The sequence below is a fragment of the Sus scrofa genome, chromosome 4 (assembly GCF_054392235.1).
Source record: "Sus scrofa isolate SSC_HxYL_T2T_F1_AM1 chromosome 4, Sscrofa_HxYL_maternal_Yorkshire_Landrace_v2.0, whole genome shotgun sequence".
NCBI classification, from domain to species: domain Eukaryota; kingdom Metazoa; phylum Chordata; class Mammalia; order Artiodactyla; family Suidae; genus Sus; species Sus scrofa.
This window is the reverse complement of record NC_139386.1, coordinates 132,437,920-132,457,321: the sequence shown is the minus strand read 5'-3', so window position 1 is coordinate 132,457,321 and position 19,402 is coordinate 132,437,920. Positions and strand designations below refer to the sequence as shown.

At 48.2% G+C, this 19,402-nt stretch overlaps 1 long non-coding RNA gene across 1 annotated transcript; it reads right to left on the bottom strand.

The window, feature by feature from the left end:
• Positions 1-5,885: 5,885 nt before the first annotated feature.
• On the bottom strand, positions 5,886-13,331 carry LOC146404277 (uncharacterized). The gene is made up of 2 exons (XR_014844884.1): positions 11,244-13,331; positions 5,886-10,949 (listed from the first exon to the last, which is right to left on the bottom strand). It is a non-coding gene; the product is annotated as an uncharacterized LOC146404277 (long non-coding RNA).
• Between the last annotated feature and the right edge of the window lie 6,071 nt (positions 13,332-19,402).

The following is a 19,402-nucleotide window of genomic DNA, read 5'->3' as shown; positions in this document are numbered from 1 at the left end:
CTCTTAAAATTCATTCACGCTGGATAGGCAAACTCTACATTCAGGTACTTTTTTAGGACACAACCAGGAGAATCATTGGAGAAAGTTGACTGGAAAGTAGAATCTTTTCAGAAAGGGTCAGAGGGTTGATAGGCATCACCCTTGGCAAGTGGAATTGGAAGCCCTTTGGCTAAATGGTGGCATGTGAAAGACGGCTGGCAGAAAAACAGTAGCCTGCAGAACAGCAGTGGAAGGTGACCGCAGGATGGGAGGCGTGGGCAGTGTGTTGCGGAGAGCTGGCTGGACTGCTGGGCTTGGGATGCCCACTTCGAAGCTAGCAGGCAGCCCAGCCCCCGTTCTTTCCAAAGCTTTCCATTTCGCTTAGACAGGAACCCAGCTTGGCACGTTGGCAATGGGGTACCATTTTTCCTTGTCCGGTCCAGCTGAGCTGATGGAGCATCCTCTGGGGAAAATGTTGCCCCTCTAGACCCTTTGAGGGGCCTGGGGAGCGGCCAGAAGCCTCTGCTCCCAGGTACCCTGGGAGAGCCAAGCCGCCTGCCATCGGACTGCAGGTTGTTTCTTGCTCGGAGTTGAGACATTTAAAATGAATTCTGTTCATCTGAAGATTTTAAAGTTGTTCTCTCTAGGCAGAACTAAAGGAGTTTGTTCCTGGCCCTATTTCAGTGCTGAAATAGGCAACTGAGCAAAGATGCATCTTTGAAAAGTGTGTGAGTCATGATGCAGTTTCTAGCCACACAGCGTTAGGCTTGGTGGGCAGGTGCCAGTGTGGTTAGGCTCGGCTCACACTGCCCTGAGGGGCCGCAAGCCTTTCCCCTCGACCCTCCCAGGAATGCCCTCGCGGCTGGGGCTTCTGGGGGCTCCCCGCTTGCCCCATGTTTGGGATTCCTCCCGCGGGGCGCTCCGGCCTTGTTCCTACCTCGGGGACGTCTCAGTGCTGCTCTCCGCCTGGCCCGCTCTTCCTCTCTGAATCTGTATCACCGCTTCCTTCTCTGCGGAAGGTCAGCTCCAGTGGGACTCAGGGGCGCTTTCCCTGACCTCGGATAAAGTACCCCCGCCTGACCCATCACAGTCTCTCAGGCCTCGGTTTAGTGTTTGCTAGATTATTGATCTATTCCCACCCTGCCCCCACAGACCAGAATTTAGGTTTGGGGAAAGCATGGGTCTTGTCTCTCTTGTGTCTACTCTTAAGCTTCATGGGTGGCAAACTCACAAATTACCCCTTGTGATTCTGGGCACAAAAAAGGTGCCCCTTTGAACATAAAGTGCGGATAATGTCACCTGTGCTCCCTGCCTCCTAGAACCAGCGAGAGTCTAGGGTAGAGTGCCAAAGATGCTTTCTCCCAGAAAACTTGCTTTTCATCTTTCCATTCCGTATTTTTTTTTTTTTTTTTTTTGCAAATAGCAATACCATTTACCCAGTGACTTCACCCCAAATACTTAGAACTCATCCTGGGCTTCTCTTTGCTCCATTCTCCCTTAGACAGTGGTGAGCCTTCTGTCCGAGGCCGTGCCCACCGGCACCCCGCTTTCACAGCCGCTTGATCGCCTTGCGCCTTTTCCAGGACGGCTGCTGACTGCCTGTGACAGGCAGTGCCGCTCGTCGTCTCTCCCGTCTCCCACCCCTCAGCCTTTTTGTCTGCCCCGCAGACAGTCATCACCGTCGAAGGCACGTCGCATTCCACCCCTGCGTGGTCTCCTGAGCCTTTAATGACTTGCTTTGTCGCAGGATCCAGTCCCAGCGCCTTGGAGAGCCACGTGATCATCTTCCTCCGTCTACTCTCTAACTCGCCAGGCCCCCTCTCGCCTCTCACCCCGTCGTTTCTCAGTCACCAACGCACACACCCCCAGGCACCACCCGAAACCGGCGCGGTGCAGGGAGAAGGGTGCGAGGTAGCCGGATGGTTTCCTTCCGCGGCTCTTTTTCCTTCTCTCTCTGCGGTGTTCGTATCCCCTTGTCAAACACCCACGCATCTTTCAAGAGTCACTTCAAGTGTACTTGGTCGGAAAGACCATTCCAGACCCTTGCCCTCTGCCTGCCACTTCCAGGAGCTCCCCATCCCTTCTCCGTGCTGCCTCTGAGCCTTGGAAGCTTTCTGTACCTGTGCCAGAGGACACCCCTGCCTCTTCCTAGGTGCCCCCTCAGGAAGAAGGCTGATTTGTTCATCTCCTGAGCTTCCTGGGCCAGGCTCTATCCCTGGCGTGTGAACGGATGTGTGCGAAAGAATCAGGCAGTAAAATTCAATATGCTTGTTATTTTGTCCCAGGCTTTGTCTCACTTAGGTGCTTTTGACTGATATTTGAAAATCTCAAAGACCTCCTTGATGGTTAGAAGTAGGAAGAAGGGATATTGTATATTATGCTGTTAACACATAGCAGTTGAATGGCCAAAGTAGTTTTGCCAATGAGCTGGTGTTTGTTGAACAAGTTTGCTGGTGTCCAGGGTTCTGGAGTTGGCCGTTTGCTGGGGATGCTTGAGACCGCCTTTGGATTTCAACTGAAATAATCCTGGCTTTATCTTTCTGTTAGAAGTCAAAATTTTAGATGGTCAACACAAGTTCTTGGCTTACAGGAGGTTTAAAACACAGCATCTGAATGTTACTCATCTCATATCCTCTGAATGGATTTTGAAACACTCTGTCCTGGCTTCGTATGTTTTAAAAATTAATGCCTAAACATCTTCATCATTATTTTAAATAGTTGGAAAAGATGGCACTTCTGATATTATATAAATATGGATTTTTGAAAACACTATTTTTAATGTGCCCAGTGGAAACTAAATTAAATAAGTGATTTCATATCTACCATGTCATCCACTTTAAAAAAAAACACAAAACAACCCCTAAATAAGCTGGTCTGGAAAAGGTGGGAATTTTACAAAGTTGTTTCCCTTGTGGAACTCATTTCATTCCTCTTCGCCTATAAAGCTTAATCGCCATGTAAGATTCTCATGTTTGAAAAGCGCTCATTGGTCACCAGATCAAACTCGTGTGACACACACATACACACCCTGCATCTACATTTCTTTTTTTTTTTCTTTTTGTCTTTTTGCCATTTCTTGGGCCGCTCCCGCGGCATATGGAAGTTCCCAGGCGAGGGGTCTCATCGGAGCTGAAGCCGCTGGCCTACACCAGGGCCAGAGCAACGCTGGATCCGAGCCGCGTCTGCAACCTACACCACAGCTCACGGCAACGCCGGATCCTTAAGCCACTGAGCAAGGGCAGGGATCGAACCCGCAACCCCATGGTTTCTAGTCGGATTCGTTAACCACTGCGCCACAACGGGAACTCCCTACATTTCTTTTAAGTCCTTGTGATAGTAAGGCTCCAGATGTTAAATCGAATTTCATTTGGGTTGAGTTATTATGGTTTTGGCTAATAGACAATTAAGCAGAACAAGTGTATTGGAATTTTGATGAATAATTATTAAGCACAGGTAAAATTTTATTAGAAAATAACCTCAATGAGATGCCTGGGGCTGAGGCTTAAAAATAGTTTCTTTATGCATAGGTAGGTGTTACCCATTACTAAAGTGAGAGAGGCTTCACAACCACATCAAGTGTTTCTTTTCAGATGTAAATGCTAAGACACCTTAATACATAAGTAAGTACAGGGGAGTGGAGGCAGTGTAATTATATCTATTTTTTAAGCTGTCTGGCAAAAGTTACCCAGAGATTGATTGCAAAAATGATTGTCCACGTTCTATTGCCTGACAACTCAATGAGGTCTTCCCCCAGTATTTTTTGAAGCAAAGAAATGGATATTTTCCTCTGACCCCCGGAAGGATTTCTCAGTCTTGAAAGTCATTCACCGTGTTGACGTCTGTCACCCCGTGGGTATTTCAGAGGACCTTCACCTTGGGGCCTTGGAGTTTTACTTCTGAAGACAATGCGCCACCTGCAAACTCCTGAGAACTGAGATAATTACCTTTCTTTTGGGCCATGGGGAGAGAATGACTGTGAAAAGAGAAACAGGGTGATGGCCAGAAAGAACCAGCTGGGCATCAGGTGTTCCAAAGCAGATATTTTTATTTTTAAAACAAATTGTTGGCCATACCTACAGTTTGCAGACATTTGGGGCCCAGGGGGGATCAGACCTGTGCCATAGCAGTAACCTGAGCCACTGCAGTGACAATGCTGGATCCTTAACCCACTGAGCCACCAGGGAACTCCACAGATACTTTTAAATGAGGCTTAATTGGCCATCTGGAAATTGATCACCAAAACCAAAACATCCCCCCCGCCCCAACCTTGGGCCCCATTTTGAAGAGCATCTGGTTTGGGCACCAAAGAAAACTTCAATCAAACTAGCTATCAACTCTAAGGGAAAAGGCCTGTAATAGCCCAGTTTAAAGATGTGTCTTCGCGGTGGACAAGAACATGCAAGAGAGGAAGAACCTGGCTAGAGTATATCACTCTTTAAGAAGGACTTGATGGAAGCTAATTCGATACCGAAGTGATTGAATCACTATTATCCATGTTAAGAACATCCACTCATACGCTCTAGAACATTTAGAAATAGTACACAAGTTTTTATTTAAACCCGTTGTTAGATTAGACACAAAAAGAGTGTTGCTAAGAACCACCCGATGTTTGACTGACAGTCACCTTGTTCTGTGGGTGACCCAGATCTTCCCCCCCCCACCCCGGCCATGTCCTCGTCATGCAGAAATTCCCAGGCTAGGGAGCAAACCGTGCCGCAACAGTGACCTGAGCTGGAGCCGTGACAACACCAGGTCCTTAACCCTCTGAGCCACCAGGGAGCTCCTGTTGGGTGACTCATTTCTAAGAACAACTCTTAATCCTGTGGAAAAGTTTTTTTTTCTGCAGTGTTTTGTCAGAAATGCTAATTTCTTTCCCAGAGGAGGTTGCGAATTACATGCAAAAAGTTTCAGTGGCAGGCTAGGTTTGGGACATTTGGTTCTTTACTGAGTGATGTCATCTGAAGGGAGTGGACTTGAGCCTGCCAGTCATCCTCTGGATGAGGAGGTGTTTTCTGGGGTCCTGCTGGATCCTGGATGCTCCTGACAGCCTGTGTGTAAGGACATGGTGCAGGTGTCCTGTGCCCCTTCTGCCAACAGCTTGTAGCAAATCTCTCCTGAAACACAGGAACCCCCACCACATCACCTCCGATAGCACACCCTCTCACACCACTTCTCAGGTACACAAGCCTTTGTGCTCTCATTAATCTCCTGCCGACTGCAGGAGATGGGGCAGATGTTATCCCCCTGATATAAATGTGGAAACCGAGGGTTTTTTTATTTTTGTTTTTTTTGTGTGTGGGTATTTTTTTGTTTGTTTGTTTGTCCTTTTAGGGCCACCTGCAGCCTATGGAGGTTCCCAGGCTAGGGGTCTAATCAGAGCTGCAGCTGTTGGCCTATAGCACAGCCACAGCAACATGGGATCCGAGCCACATCTGCGACCTATACCACAGCTCACTGGATCCTTAACCCACTGAGCAAGGCCAGGGATCGAACCTGCATCCTCATGGATGCTAGTCAGATTTGTTTCCGCCAAGCCATGATGGGAACTCCTGGAAACTGAGCTTATAAAGGGATATGTGACTTGTCTCAGCAAACTCCACAATTTAGCTGCAGATCTGGCACCTGATGAGGCAGCTCTTTCTGCAGTATATTGCCTGCCAACTATTTTCTGTCTTATAAAAGGCTCTAAAGATTGGAAAACCTGCCTTCCTGTGATCATATGCAAATTAAGTAAGATAGATATGCTCACAAAATGCTTAATAGAGTGCATTGCTCTTTGCAGGCCCCTGGATGATTTAAAAAAGAAAAAAAAATGTATTTGAATTTTGGGGTCTGCCATGCCTCATTTTATAGATGTAAAGGCATCACGCCAGGCATTGAATCTAACAATGAAGAAAACAGAAAAAAACATTTTATTTTATTTATTTTTTTTTTGCACGGAGCATACATCCTAGAGGAGGAAAGAGAGCCAGTAAGCATATCCAACATACGGCGTCATGAAGAAAAATGCAGCCAGAGCAGAGCTAGAGAGTGGTGGGGGGTCGGCGGTCACGGAGAGGGGCTGGGGCGGCCTCCTCTGGGTGAGGGCTTTTGAGGAGACTTGAATAGGATGCTCGCCTGAGTCTGAGCACAGTGCCTTGAGTTTACTTGGGTAAGTTGGTTCAAGTCGTGGTCCTCTAGAGTTGTGTGGAGGGGACCTCAGAGGCTCTCTGCCGGTTTTTAACGTTTATGTGTTGGGTGCCCTCGAGGGGCTTTCCTGGAATAATCGACACGCGTGCATAACATTTTAAGCTGCCTTGAAATCATCCTTAGAACCCCTCCAGTTCATGTCCTTGTTCTATGTCCATTTTTCTTTTTACCGATGAGACATTCAGGTTGAGAAAGGCAAAGCGAAAAATCACCCGGCATCACAACTAGTTAGCATCTGGACCTAAAATTCCCACAGAGTTACCCATGGCCTTTGCTGCTGGATTCTGTCAGGTGCCAGAGTGTTAAACACTCTCCAGCAACTTAGTCCAGAAAGCATCCCCTGCCTTTTTGCTTCGTACACCATTTTTATGTACGTAGAGAAAAACCTCCCAGGACACTTATGTGGCTGGTGTGGCTCCTTTTCCTACTTCCTGACCAGTGACAACATAAATAATACCCCGAGTATTCCAAATGTCCCAGAAAATGATGAACACGGAGGACTCAGTCAAAATCAAATAGAAACCACCCAGACAGCGCTCTGGGAGTGGGGAGAGTTTTCTTACAGAGCTGCTGGCGGGGACTGGTAGGTCTCTGTACACACAGCAGGGGCTGGACGCCGGAAAGGCCTTGTCCCCCTTGAGCAGGGACAGCGACGACTCCCTGGGGTGAAACAACAGTCGCCCCCACCACCCCACCCAGCAATTTCCTTTTGGATCATTTCATACAAAACCTTGGAAGACAGACTTGTCACTTTCAGGAAGATATTCATTGTATCAACTTATCTTCCCAGCCACACTTCCTTAGCAGATGTCTCAACTTTTAGTGCTACAGCGTCACCCCAGATTGGAAGTAGCAGTTGTCCACCCTGGAATGCGGACGTGATTTCCGAAATTGGAGGCCGTGTAAAGGTCTGAATTTGCATACACATTTTTCTAATAAAATACATCCGGCTTTAAAACCTCCAAAGCTTAGCAACGCTACCTCCTACAAACACGGATACGTATTGAATCTTGGCTGCTTTCTCCTGCTGGCCTCTTAAAGACAGAGCAGACCTACTTTTTCCGTTAGAAGGCTCCCTTCAGGTTGTGTTGATGGAAACATTCCAGCCTCTTCTCTCTTCACCAGTGAAAGGCCCTGTCTTCCATACTCCCCGTCCGCACCCTCATTTCTGGGTATTTCTAGCCTACTTTTCCATCTGTGCTCCTTGTTTCCATGGCGATGGGCACCATAGAAATAGAGAACAAAGCAGATATAATAAGCATCTCCTACATGGCTTAGGATGCTAAAGCAGGATCTAGGTTTTTTCAGGCATGGCTTGTTCTTTGTTGGTGGAGAACTGATCAAATCAACCCAACTGAGAGGGGGCGCTTGGGCCACAGGCGGATTCAGGCCCTACTTTGCCCATTGTTCTGCTCTTCACCAGATCTTTCTTTACTCCTAGTCATGAAGGTGAATGGAGAACGTGGCAGCCTTTGGAGGGGCTGCAGTACAGACAGTAATGCCACAGAGCCAGCTACGGCAAAAGACACATCTGTGAAGCCTCCTGCGTGGGAGGGAATCCTGGGCTGCTGTGAAGGGTCGCCCGTCATTAATCCTATTGCCCGGTTTAGCACCGTTCCACTTAACCTTTCAAGAGAGCTGGGCCAGCTTAGGTTTTCCTCTCTCTAAGTCGCTTGGCCTGTATTAGACGTTTGGGAAAATTAAACCAAAATCTGTCTTGATCACTGATAGCTTTCAGTATTTGCGCCCCTCCCATCAACTCTTTAAAAATAAGGGATTAAACTAATGTGCCCTTCGTTTGGTGCTTGTTTTAGAATAACAATGAAATATTTTCTCTATATTGTGGAAAAATAGTGCTTTTCCATAAGATCTGGGAGAAGGTGCTCATAGAGTTTTAACTTTCCCACAAGCATGTCCGTTCTTTCATACGTTACATCTTTGGGTATCAGATGCTTAGACACCCGTCATGAAATACCCAAAGATGAAGTAAAATCATCTAGTTTCAGTTCCATCTTCCAGACAATTCTTTTTTACTTTACCATTATTTTTAAGTTTGGCATCACTTACATTTTATGTGTATGTTTTATGCACAGGGAAAATAATTTAGCAAATGCTTTAGTGTATAAAGTCATGGGACATGAATCAAATTGTTGGAGCTAAAGAAGGTGAACATTCTCTGTATCTGCTGCATCGTAGCAGGAGGCCTAAAGTTCTTTTTGGCTGTAAATGCTTGTTTCTTCGGCCATGTGGGGCCTGCCTTTTTGCCTGAAAAAAACTGCATTTTGCTAATTTTATCTGTTGTAGTGGCTCTCACTGTGATGTGAAAATGTGCTTGGAATCAGCCTCACACTTGGAGTTTTTCAAGTCTATAAGCAGTGTAGCACAGCCCCATCAAAGTCAGCCTTTCCCTTTTGTGTCATGGACACACAGGAGCCCTGCAGCGGGAGCTGGAACTCCCAGTGATGATTCTGGCTCCGTCTCTGCCTGGGCCGGGCTGGGAGATGCGTTTTTACCCCGTAGACAGCTTGCAGCTTCATCAGGAGGGGCCCAGGGAGCCCATGGAAGGTTTCCAAGCCGAAGGCAACATTGGATTTGTTTGGGGAAGTGATGCTGCCGCTGGATGAGGTGTGTTGGGGGTGTGGGCGGGCGAGCAGGACCATGGGGATGCCGCGGAGGAGGCTAAGATGAAAAAAAGCTTGAGCAGGAGGACGACATGCTCCCATTTCTTTTCATCACACGGATCCCGTGGAGATTGTGTGAGTCCCCCTCTGCTTCCTGAAGTTTTTCTGTTGTTTCACCTAGAAGGACGGGGTTAATTCCCCCTGATTATTTTGGGGGGTTCCCCAATTCCTTGTTTCAGATTATCAATGACTGCACATTGTATTAGCACACGTTTAAAAATCATAGCTTCTGCGGTGGATCCAATGTGTCTTCCGCCAAGTTCTTGGGGGAGTGAGGGGTTGGGCTTTGGGAGGTAATCTAGTCATGGGAGTGGAGCCTTCCAGGATGGGATTCGCAGATGCAAACTCCAGCATTTGGAGTGGATGAGCAGTGAGGTCCTGCTGTACAGCCCAGGGAACTGTGTGTACTCACTCGTGATGGAGCATGAAGGGGGATCCTGTGAGGAAAAGAGTGTCTGCCCATGTATAGCTGGGTCTCCTTGCTGTGCAGCGGAAATGGACGGAACATTGCAAATCAACTACTAACAAAAAGAGAATGGGATTAAAGAGACCCCAGACGGCTCCCTCGCCCCTCCGACCCTGTGTGGACAGGGCCCGCGGAGGTCCTTCTACGAGCCTGGACGTCAGCGCACAGCAGACACTGGGCCTCCCGGCACCTTGATCTTGGCCTTCTCAGCCTCCAGCACGGTGACACATGAGGGTGTGTGACGCCACCTGCTCCGTGGGCGTTGGTGACAGCAGCCCCCGTGGACTAAGGCGGAGCGAGGGGACCCTTGGGAGCCCTCGTGCGTGGTCTGTGGGAAGAATAACGAGTCCGCAGGGGGAGGCCTGCGGCGAGCGGGCCCTGGCTCCCCCAGGGCAGCTCCGTGGCTCCCCGAAGGCCCACTGTGGGCCGGGTTTGCGGGGAGAACGGAGCTGGTATTTGCGGGTGTCTCCTCCTGGGCGGGCCCTCGTTGCCATACCTGCTGGGCGGAGGGCGTGCCCACTGCCTCCGATGTTCTCATCAAGGTGGAGGCAGGCAGTGGGCCAGGCCGAATGATTTCTGCGTTACCATAGCGCGGGCCTTGGGAGACCCTGAGCCCGGCTCGAGTTGGGGTGGACGCGGGGCCCGCTAAGGGTTCACTGTCTCAGGGGTGTCCCGACGTCGGCTGCTGCCCGGGCGCCTGGAGGGCTGGGTGAGGGCGCGCGTGTGGGGTCCGCCCTTCGTCTTATCCACCCGAGCCTCTCTTATTCCCCACAAAGGTCTGTTTGAAGATGATGCCTGTTCTTGCTAGCCTTCGGAGTCGATGGTTGGGTGGGCATAGGTCCACCCCATGCCTCCGTCTCCTGCCTCATCTGTACCGTGGACATAGCCTCGTGGAGCAGTTGGGAGCCTAAATGCCTTGACTGAGCTCCTGGGGCTCTAGAATATTTAACACGTGGCTGGCTTGTGATGAGGCCGCTTCCTCCACTGAGGTCACAGTCCACTGAGCCTGTTTGAGGACCTCCGCCTCCCATCAGCTCCGTTGAGGGCCTGCTGGCTCTGTCTCCCAGCAGGGACTGTGGGCCCATTCTTCCTGATTTGTCTTTTGATGATTTACAGCGTGTTGTCTCAGTTAACTAGGCTTCAATGGACTTTTTCCTGGTTCTTTTTAGAGTCACATGACTTCATGCTGGAAACCTAGGCTTTTGTATAATTATGGGTGATACGGGAAAGTACAGACACTTGAGAAGAAATTACAGCCGCTGTCCCAGGACCAGATGGGAAAAACCTGTACATTTTTATTAGAGCCTGAAATTTGTTCAGTCCTCAGTCTCTGAAAGTCAACTTTGACTTATTCAGCAGATGAACACGTTAAAAACGGTCCCCGTGTTTTTAATGCATCCTTTCTTAAGTGGCCACACCCGTGGTGTAGGGAAGGTCCCAGACCAGGGGTGGAACTCAAGCCAAAGCTGCGACCCCAGCTGCTGCTGTCAGGTGTTTAACCCATGGAACCACAGCAGAAACGCCTTGATGCATCTTTGGAGATGTGCAGACTTTAACTTGGAAACGTCTTTCGTGGTAATCAATGAGCAGGTTACGAATATTCAGAGTCAGCTAAGTCTGGATGGTGTAAAACCCTGTGTGGGGAGTTCCCGTCGTGGCGCAGTGGTTAACGAATCCGACTAGGAACCATGAGGTTGCGGGTTCGGTCCCTGCCCTTGCTCAGTGGGTTAACGATCCGGCGTTGCCGTGAGCTGTGGTGTAGGTTGCAGACGCGGCTCGGATCCCGCGTTGCTGTGGCTCTGGTGTAGGCCGGTGGCTACAGCTCCAATTGGACCCCTAGCCTGGGAACCTCCATATGCCGCAGGAGCGGCCCAAGAAATAGCAAAAGACAAAAAAAAAAAAAAAAAAAAAAAAAAAAAAAAAAAAACCCTGTGTGGTAGGAGTCTGGCAATTCCTTTGTTTCTTGTGCCTGGAGATGCGGAGATGACTGGATCAGGAACAGGCAGTTTCCTTATCTTCGAGGGATCAAGAGCGAGAGAAAGGTTATTCCTTATGATTTTTTAAAAAACCTCTATCAGTGTTTTTAGAAGGGAGAGTGTGCTTTAAGGATTCAGAGAGTGGCCTGGGGCGTGCAGTGGAGGAGGGTGGGGGAGGGAATAGAGGAAGGAAACGATTCTAGAATCCACCCTCTGATTCTGTGTTTTTCTTCTCTAGTGAAGACCTCAGAGATGTTACACATGGTGCAGTCTTATTTAAAAAAAAAAAAGAAAAAAAAAGTTTTTTTCTAAACAAAACATTTCCTTTCCTAATGCGATTTCACTTCAGTGCTTTGTTGTCAGTGTGCTGGGAATTTTGAAATATTCTCTGTGTATTTCTGCGATTTGGACCTAATAATCTCATTTGGATTTACCAGGCTTAGCAGCTGTTGTTTTTACCAACTATTGCTAAATTGTATTAGTGTCCAAAGTTGAAAAACCCTTTTTTTTCTATGTTGGCCTAGATTATCTAGCATTTTATAAAATTTAGGCCTTTTCCTCACCCCTTGTTGTTTTCATTTACTCGCAAGAAAACGTATAATGTTAACATTCCAACAGACGGTTTGAATATAGCCCGAACCTGTCTCTCACAGGACGCTGATAACAGCTTGCAAGGCTGTTTGTCGAACAGTATATATATCTATACATACGTATATATTTTTTATAAAGCCGTCTTCTCTCCTCTGTTCTGCTGGAGGAAAAATAGACCTCGATTCTGTTGTCATTTAACTAGTACTTCGTGTAATATGATAAGTATTTGCAGTTTGATAGTAACGATTGCTCTTTGGCAAACGCAGAAGGAAAAGGTGAGAAGTCAGAGGCTTTGAAGAGGTCCTGGGAGAAACTAAACTCAGAATTATAGCCATTTTATTGGATAGTGCTGCTAGTTTTATTTGAAGGGGGGAATCCGACGAATGTTGCTTTTTCATTTGGTTAATACAACAAGAATTTTTCTTAAACGACCAGCAACGTATCTGTCTTCCTTTGGAGTCTCCTTTCAGAGGCGCCTTCCTTTTGTCCGCGTTAATTGTAAGGCAGGCGGGTTTTGAAGCTAGAATCCAGGAATGCTGTTACATTCTGCCAGGGTGAATTCTGTTCCTTCCAAGTGCCCTGTGACCCCTCTCCTGCCTTGTACATTCCCGTTTTCCCTGTCTGTTCGGAACCTCGGTTTATTCTCACACGTGCAGGATCCAAAGCAGTCGTTTTCCTTGTTATCAGATCAGACTGCCAGTCGTTTCTGCATTTACAGGTGATGATGTGTATCAACCACGTGCTTTGTAATTACACAGCCGTCTTTCGCCCTTGATTCTGCCAGTCCCGGGAGGGAGCGAGAGGAGGGCTACACATAATTCCTTTGGATGGCTGAACTCCGAGAAGTCACCCCATACACCCCAAATAGCACACAAACAGAAGGGCCAGGACAAGACCCAGGCCTCCGGACTCCATCCCGAGAGTTCTTTTCCGGCCCCCTCCACGCTGCGCGGCCCGTGTGCCATCTAAGGAATTGCGTCAGTGTGTCGTGAACCTGGTGGGCCGAGATTGAATCGCCCTTATAAAACCGGATTGTTATTCCTTAGTTCTTTCCCTGCCAGGCGTTACCACGGCCCTGTCGGTGCCGCGAGAGCAGTTCCCTGCTTCCCAGGCCAGTGACGGTGGTGAGGGCACAGGTCGGGAGCTAAGGAGCAACCGGACAGCAGTGGGAGGCGCCCGGGGAGATAGAGACGGAGTGACAAGTCCAGAGGACCCAGTGTAGGCTGTGAGACCCAAGTCGAGCCCGGCGGGATGAGGCAGGATTTGGAAGGCCGAGGGACGGAAGGGACAAGTCTGAGCCGAGGCGTGCAGGCAGAGCGATGCTGTCCTGCGTAATTGTGGGTGAAACGACAAGTCCAGAATTTGCTTCACAATGATCCTGGACGTGGGCGGGATATGAACTGACACTTGTCAGAGCTGGGTGCGGGGTACGTGGGACTTCCTTATACTCTCTCTATACTTTTGTGTGCATTAGGGATTTTTCTTAATAAGCCACGTGAAATATAAAAGTGGGGTGTATTTCTGGGACACCGGGTAGGCTGGCCTGTGTGGAAGAAAGGGTTTGTTCCCAGGCCGAGTGGGAAGCGACGTTGGGAAGGCCGTCTGGGGAGAGACTTGGTGGTGGGAGGGGGTTCGTGAATGGACCCTCTGGGGCCTGGGCGAGGGCTGGCAGACACTGGGTCATTGACCACGCGTGCACTTCACGTGGCCATGAGCCCACGGCGGAGTCGCGGTGCAGCTTGTGGCATCCTCATCAAGAATGACGACAGCCCCACTGGGGCTCGCGGAGGTCCCGCCACATCTGAGACGCCACACGCAGTCCTGGAAGGCACGTTCCTAGAGGGGCTTTTGCAAACTGAGTTTCACTGGCGGGTCGCATCCGTCACAGAAGCCGTCTCACGCCTTAGGAATCCTGGTAGAACGCACCCCTTCGGTTTATGGTTCTCTCCTTGGAAAGGACTTGTTTCCTCTGTTGCCAAGTCCCTCTCCTACCTCTTTCAACTCTCCTCGTGGGCCTGAGAACGGGGCAGTAACCGTGAAATAAAAACACAACTGATTGCCCCGTAAGATGGAGGCCCCTGTGCCTGACGGCATCTAATTTAACCTCCTGGAAACAGCCTTTGCCGCAGACTGGGTTACACACAGCAGCCCTGAACCGTTCAGGAAGCTTTGAACAGTGTACACTTTGGTGTCACTTTCTGAAGCCAAGTTCCCTCGTCCATTCTGCTTAAAATATTTCCCCGTGGCTGAGGAAACGGAGGAGGGAGAGATGTGGGTAGTTGGCAGCGTTAAAGAATCGTGAATTATTCAGGTGTGATTCACTGGTGCCCTAGGGCTGACCAGAGCTGATTATGGTATTTTCACTCACAATTTCAGCCGCGGACAGTTGCAAGACAGTTCTTAACTACAGCAATTAAAAAATTATACAGGAGTTCCTGTCCTGGCTCAGTGGTTAACGAATCCGACTAGGAACCATGAGGTTGCAGGTTCGATCCCTGGCCTCACTCAGTGGGTTAAGGATCTGGCGTTGCCGTGAGCTGTGGTGTAGGTCACAGATGCGACTTGGATCCCTTGTTGCTGTGGCTGTGGCGTAGGCGGGCAGCTACAGCTCCAATTGGACCCCTAGCCTGGGAACCTCCATATGCCTCCAGAGCAGCCCTAGAAAAGGCAAAAGACAAAAAGACCAAAAAAAAAAATTATACAAACTTAAAAGTATTAAAATAAACATAGCACTCATAACTTCCTAATTATTTGACCGTCATTTGCTGTTGCTTCTTCTCTTGGAGTTAGCCTGTCTCCTGTACCTGCAGAGTGCAGGTAGGCACCTGCTGCACATTTCTTGTCGCCCCCACGTCCAGTTGGTGGCTTGAAACTGGCCTTGGTTAGAATATTTACACCGTGAAAATTGGCTAAGACTACAAATCTGGTATGTGTCTGTCCCTCAGATTTTGATGCCGACATTGATAAAATAATATGCTTTAATTTTAGGGCCTTATGTGTAGCTGGTTCACATAGGTCATTGAGTTTAATGGTTTCTCATTAAACAAAATGAAGAAATCGCTATGTGCAGTTTCCCACACCTGTGAGTGTAAAGGAATCCAGCAGAGCCCTCCCTCGACAACGAAAAGCTACCCTTCACCGTGGGGCAGGGAGGCCCTTGCTGGATTGCAGTCCTTTTTGCAGAACCAGTTGTACAGACAGGGAGAAATGAATCCAGTTGCTGCTCAGAGGACTACTTTGGGCTATGTGACAGCTGTGTACCCTCTACATTTATTTCCAGGCTACCCGATTTGAGTCATTGCTCAAGCAAGGAGTGCTGTCAAGTGCATTGTCTCTCTGCAGATGACGAGAGCCTTTCTCAACGTTGCCTTGCAGATGAAATTGATGTGTTTGGAGTTGCTGGCCTGTGAATTCAAGTCGACCCCATCCAGTGACTTAAAACACACAGCCTAGGTTGTATGCCGACTACCTCTCCCAAAGAGCACACAAGCACAGCGTCTTTTCTAACGTGTGGCTAGACATCAAGTGGAACATCTGTAGCATAAATTTGTAGCTTAGAATATCTCTCTTTGTCCCAAGTTTGGAGTCCTTTCTAATTTCATTCTTAACATGCATCTGGAGAATGGTAATAGTATCTTCCTGTCCTTGATTGTATAATAATTCCTACTTACCAAATCCAGTTGACCAGAAAAAAAAATCATGCAGAATAAGGAATGCAAGTGGTCCCTTTGATTCTCCCATCAAACAGGGTGGTGAGGAAATTATTAGGTTTTATAAGGGGGACGGGGAGGGGCAATAAGAACCTTGAGGGAAGGCAGGCTGTAATATCTCTCTTGTAATTTTCAGTTATATGAGTGTCTAGGCTGTGTGAGAAATACAGGTTTAGACCATTCTCTAGGTTTAACCGCACCAAAAAAAAAAAAAAAAAAAAGTCAAGCAATGAAAATACCAGATGTTCAGCTCAGGTAACCTGGGGTTAGAATACCAAAAGGAAGTCTCTCTTGAAGCAGATGCTGAAAATGGGAATTGAGATCAGGAAAGCAGAAGTCCAAGTAAGATGGGTAGAAGAATCAGTACTCTTCCTTATAAGACAGCTCGACAGAGGACTCACCTAGAGAACCTGGGAGAGTCTGACACCTGCTGCAGGTACCCCCGTCAGTTTCTTTGTGCCAGCAACCTTCCGTGCCCTGCAGGGCTCCACTGTGATGCAGGTCCTGAGAGAACCTCTCTGGAGTATCCAGATCATAGAAATCATGGTTCATGATTAAACTGGGACATGGAGATGGAGTCATGATTGCTAGGGACAAACACATGTTAAGCTCTTGAAGTCCAGTAATCACAGGACTGGCTTATTCACTCTGCAGTTATTTATTGAGCTCCTACTATCTGAGGTAAAAGCTGAGGGTACATCATTGAACCCTACAGATAAAAGCTCTACGCTGGAGGAGCTGACTGCCGCGTGGGTAGACACACAAAAGAGTCGAAATAATTATATAGTCCATTAAACAGAGGTAAAATTACATTGAGAAGAGCCAAACAGGAAGTAGTCTTCAGAATTGGATTCCCCGAGGATTTTCCAACTCTCTCTCAAAGCTAGCAAAGGGAAGATTGGTATTTATAAAAATACAAAACATACCACATCTGACGTTCCTTCCTGTTTCTGTTAACTCTGTTGATAAGCTAAAGAGAAATAGTCGCTATTTCTACAACCAACCAGGAGGGTTAGAGCACAAAAGGGATTTAAGTAGGGTGGGAGAGAGAACAGCTATTTTACATTCAAGTACAATGAAAAATATACTCGAACACGAACACGTTTTTGTTAGCGAGCTGGCTGTTTATGGTCCACAAGGCACAAGCATCTCCAACAGGGAGGCTGGAAATTATTTAAAATCTTCTAATCCTGTTTACTTCCTACTGAGCTGACAAGTAGAAGCCACTCAAATAAGGGTGTGTGTGTGTGTGGGGGGGTGTTTTATTACATACAGACTTTATATATCTTTAACAACTCAGTCACCTTCCTAAAAAATTACATTCTCATCTTTAAATAGGAATATTCATCAAGGAAAGTATTACGTGAACTCCTGTATAGTGGAGATTCACTCAGTCTACCTTTAGTTCCTTATTTTAAATAGCTTATTTTTTCAAATTACCATGTGCCTTTAAATTCAACACCGGCTGGGGTCCAAGGCAAAAACGAGTAGTAACGAACTCATTCTTATGTTCATCTCTCCCCGAGGCCCCAGTGTCGCTTCCTACTAGACCTCACCACCGGAACATCCCACAGCAAACTCAGCGTTTTAAAAACCTTAGTCATCCTGCTTCTCCACCAACCAGTTTTCACGCTTGACCATGGGGCCAAAACCAGGGTGGTCGCTCGTTCTCGAGCCCTGGGGCATCTTAGCATCTGGTCCACTGCCGCCGGTCCCGGCTGGTACCTGAGTAACCCTGGAATCCGTGCCCTAAGCTACTTCGCAGTGCGCCTTCCCGCAGGTGCTCAAGAGTGATGCTACGTGAAAGTGCCTGAAAGTATTTACTGTTATCCCCTTCTCTTCACACTCAGTCACAGGTTCAAGGCTTCTTTCTTGCTCTTAGCCCTTGGATTACTGATCTAGTCTCTGACCTGCATTGCTCATTTGCCCCTGCTTATGAATCCTTTCTTGCTGTGACCCAAGCAGCAAATACTAAATTTCTAAATTTGGAATTGGACGCGGACCAGGTTGTTTCACTTCCTTACATCACACCCTTCACGGTACCCGGGTCTCATGAGGACCTGAACCTAAACGGCCTTCTCACCTCACTGCCTTCAACTTTCCCACGGAATCCACTCCTGAGAGCAATACTTGGTCAACCCTGAGCTATGCCAACCCCCTAATAAAAGCAGGAAACCTTAATTATGCTAGTGAGTTATCCTGGATTCAAAGTGAGAGAGCAGAATTGCTCACCAGCCTGCTCCTGGGTCTTCCAGTGAGAACTGGAATAACACCTCGCGCTTTATGATAAAGCCATTTGCCCAACGGCATTCATTCCTGCTTCCTCGTGTCATCTCTCCCATCAGCCAGCGCTTGTCCACTTCTTCCGTTAGCACCTCTTAAATTTGCTCCCATCATTTTCACAACACTCCTTGTTCAGGCCCTCGCTGCTCTGCCTTTGAGGGTGCAGTAGGGTCCTGCCCTTTGCCTTCGTTCTGTCTCCCTTCCCTTCTGAATTCGAGTAGCTCTCATGCCCCGGGTGGTTCGTCTTCCTAACACGCTGCTTGCCTTCTGCTGTAGAACCCACAGTGGTTCTCTTTGGGGAGTCAGCTCAAGCCACACTCTTGGTTCTGGAATCTTAGGTCCTAAGTGTCCTCGCCAGCTCGCCTCTTTGTGAAACCGCCTCCCTCTGGCTCTGAAGATGCTCTCTCAGTGGGACCCCCTGTCTCACGGCTCTTCCTCACTCAAGGCCTCACTGCTCGTGCCCTTGCCCAGGTGGAGTCCTTGCTGCTGCTGCTGCTGCTGCTGCTTGTGTCCTGGAACATTCAGGTGCTTCTTGCCCACTCCGATTGTTGACCTTTGCGAGAGGCGCCTTCGGGTGGTGAGAACACCACGACGTTTGGTGTCAGGGGACCAAGCTCTTTGTTCACCAGACATCTGACTCAGGTAGCTTATTTTTCCTCTCCGAGCTGGTATCCTTATCGCAACGTCAAGGGCATGATTTAAGTCACTCATGGGGATAAAAAAGGATCCATAAACTTCCAGGCATTGCACAGATGGATCTCGTCGTTTCAACTGGGCTGTTTAATCCCTGATTCTATGTAGTCCTGTCCGCATTCGCAGTGTGTATGTTCCCTTCTCCCTATCTCAGAGCTGCTTAAGAGTAAATGTGAAATGAAATGCGAAAGTAAAACGAATTCCTACTTACTGATTGTCATTCCTTCTTGACAAGTATTGCTTGTCCATAGCAAATACTCAGCAAAGTCTCCCCTGTCCAGAGGGTCAGGCCCTACAGTGCAAGGGTAATAGTTGGAACAGGGAGTGAAAAAGTAGCAGGAAGAAAGTGAGGTGGCGGGAAAGGAGGAGGCTGAGGGGGGCGTGGCCTGCCTCCAGACTGACCCACCTGATGGGTCCACAGACGAGCTCATGGGACCTGGTCACACACGAAGGCAGCGAAACCGCCTCATTTGCTTAGGGGTAGTTCAGTTCTTGCCCAGAGTAGGCTCTCAAACGTTTATTAAATTCACTACCCACATCCTTCTGCACACTGTCACACACACACCGTTTTTAAACGGTCACATACGCATGCCGACGGGTGTCACTACGACAAATTCATAAGTTTTTTCCTCCTTTAAATTTCCCTCTCCCAGTGCAGCAGGGCGTCTGCTTTGTCTGCAGAGTAGCACTGATGTTCGCATTTGCGTTCTGCGTGTACAGGTTCTGATAGGAAGTTGCAGGATCCCTTGCAGGAATGACTTTGCTCAGATTGCTGAGAAGTGTCTGTGAACATATTGCTTTCTTTTTCATGGTAGGGCACTCAAATCTGCTTAA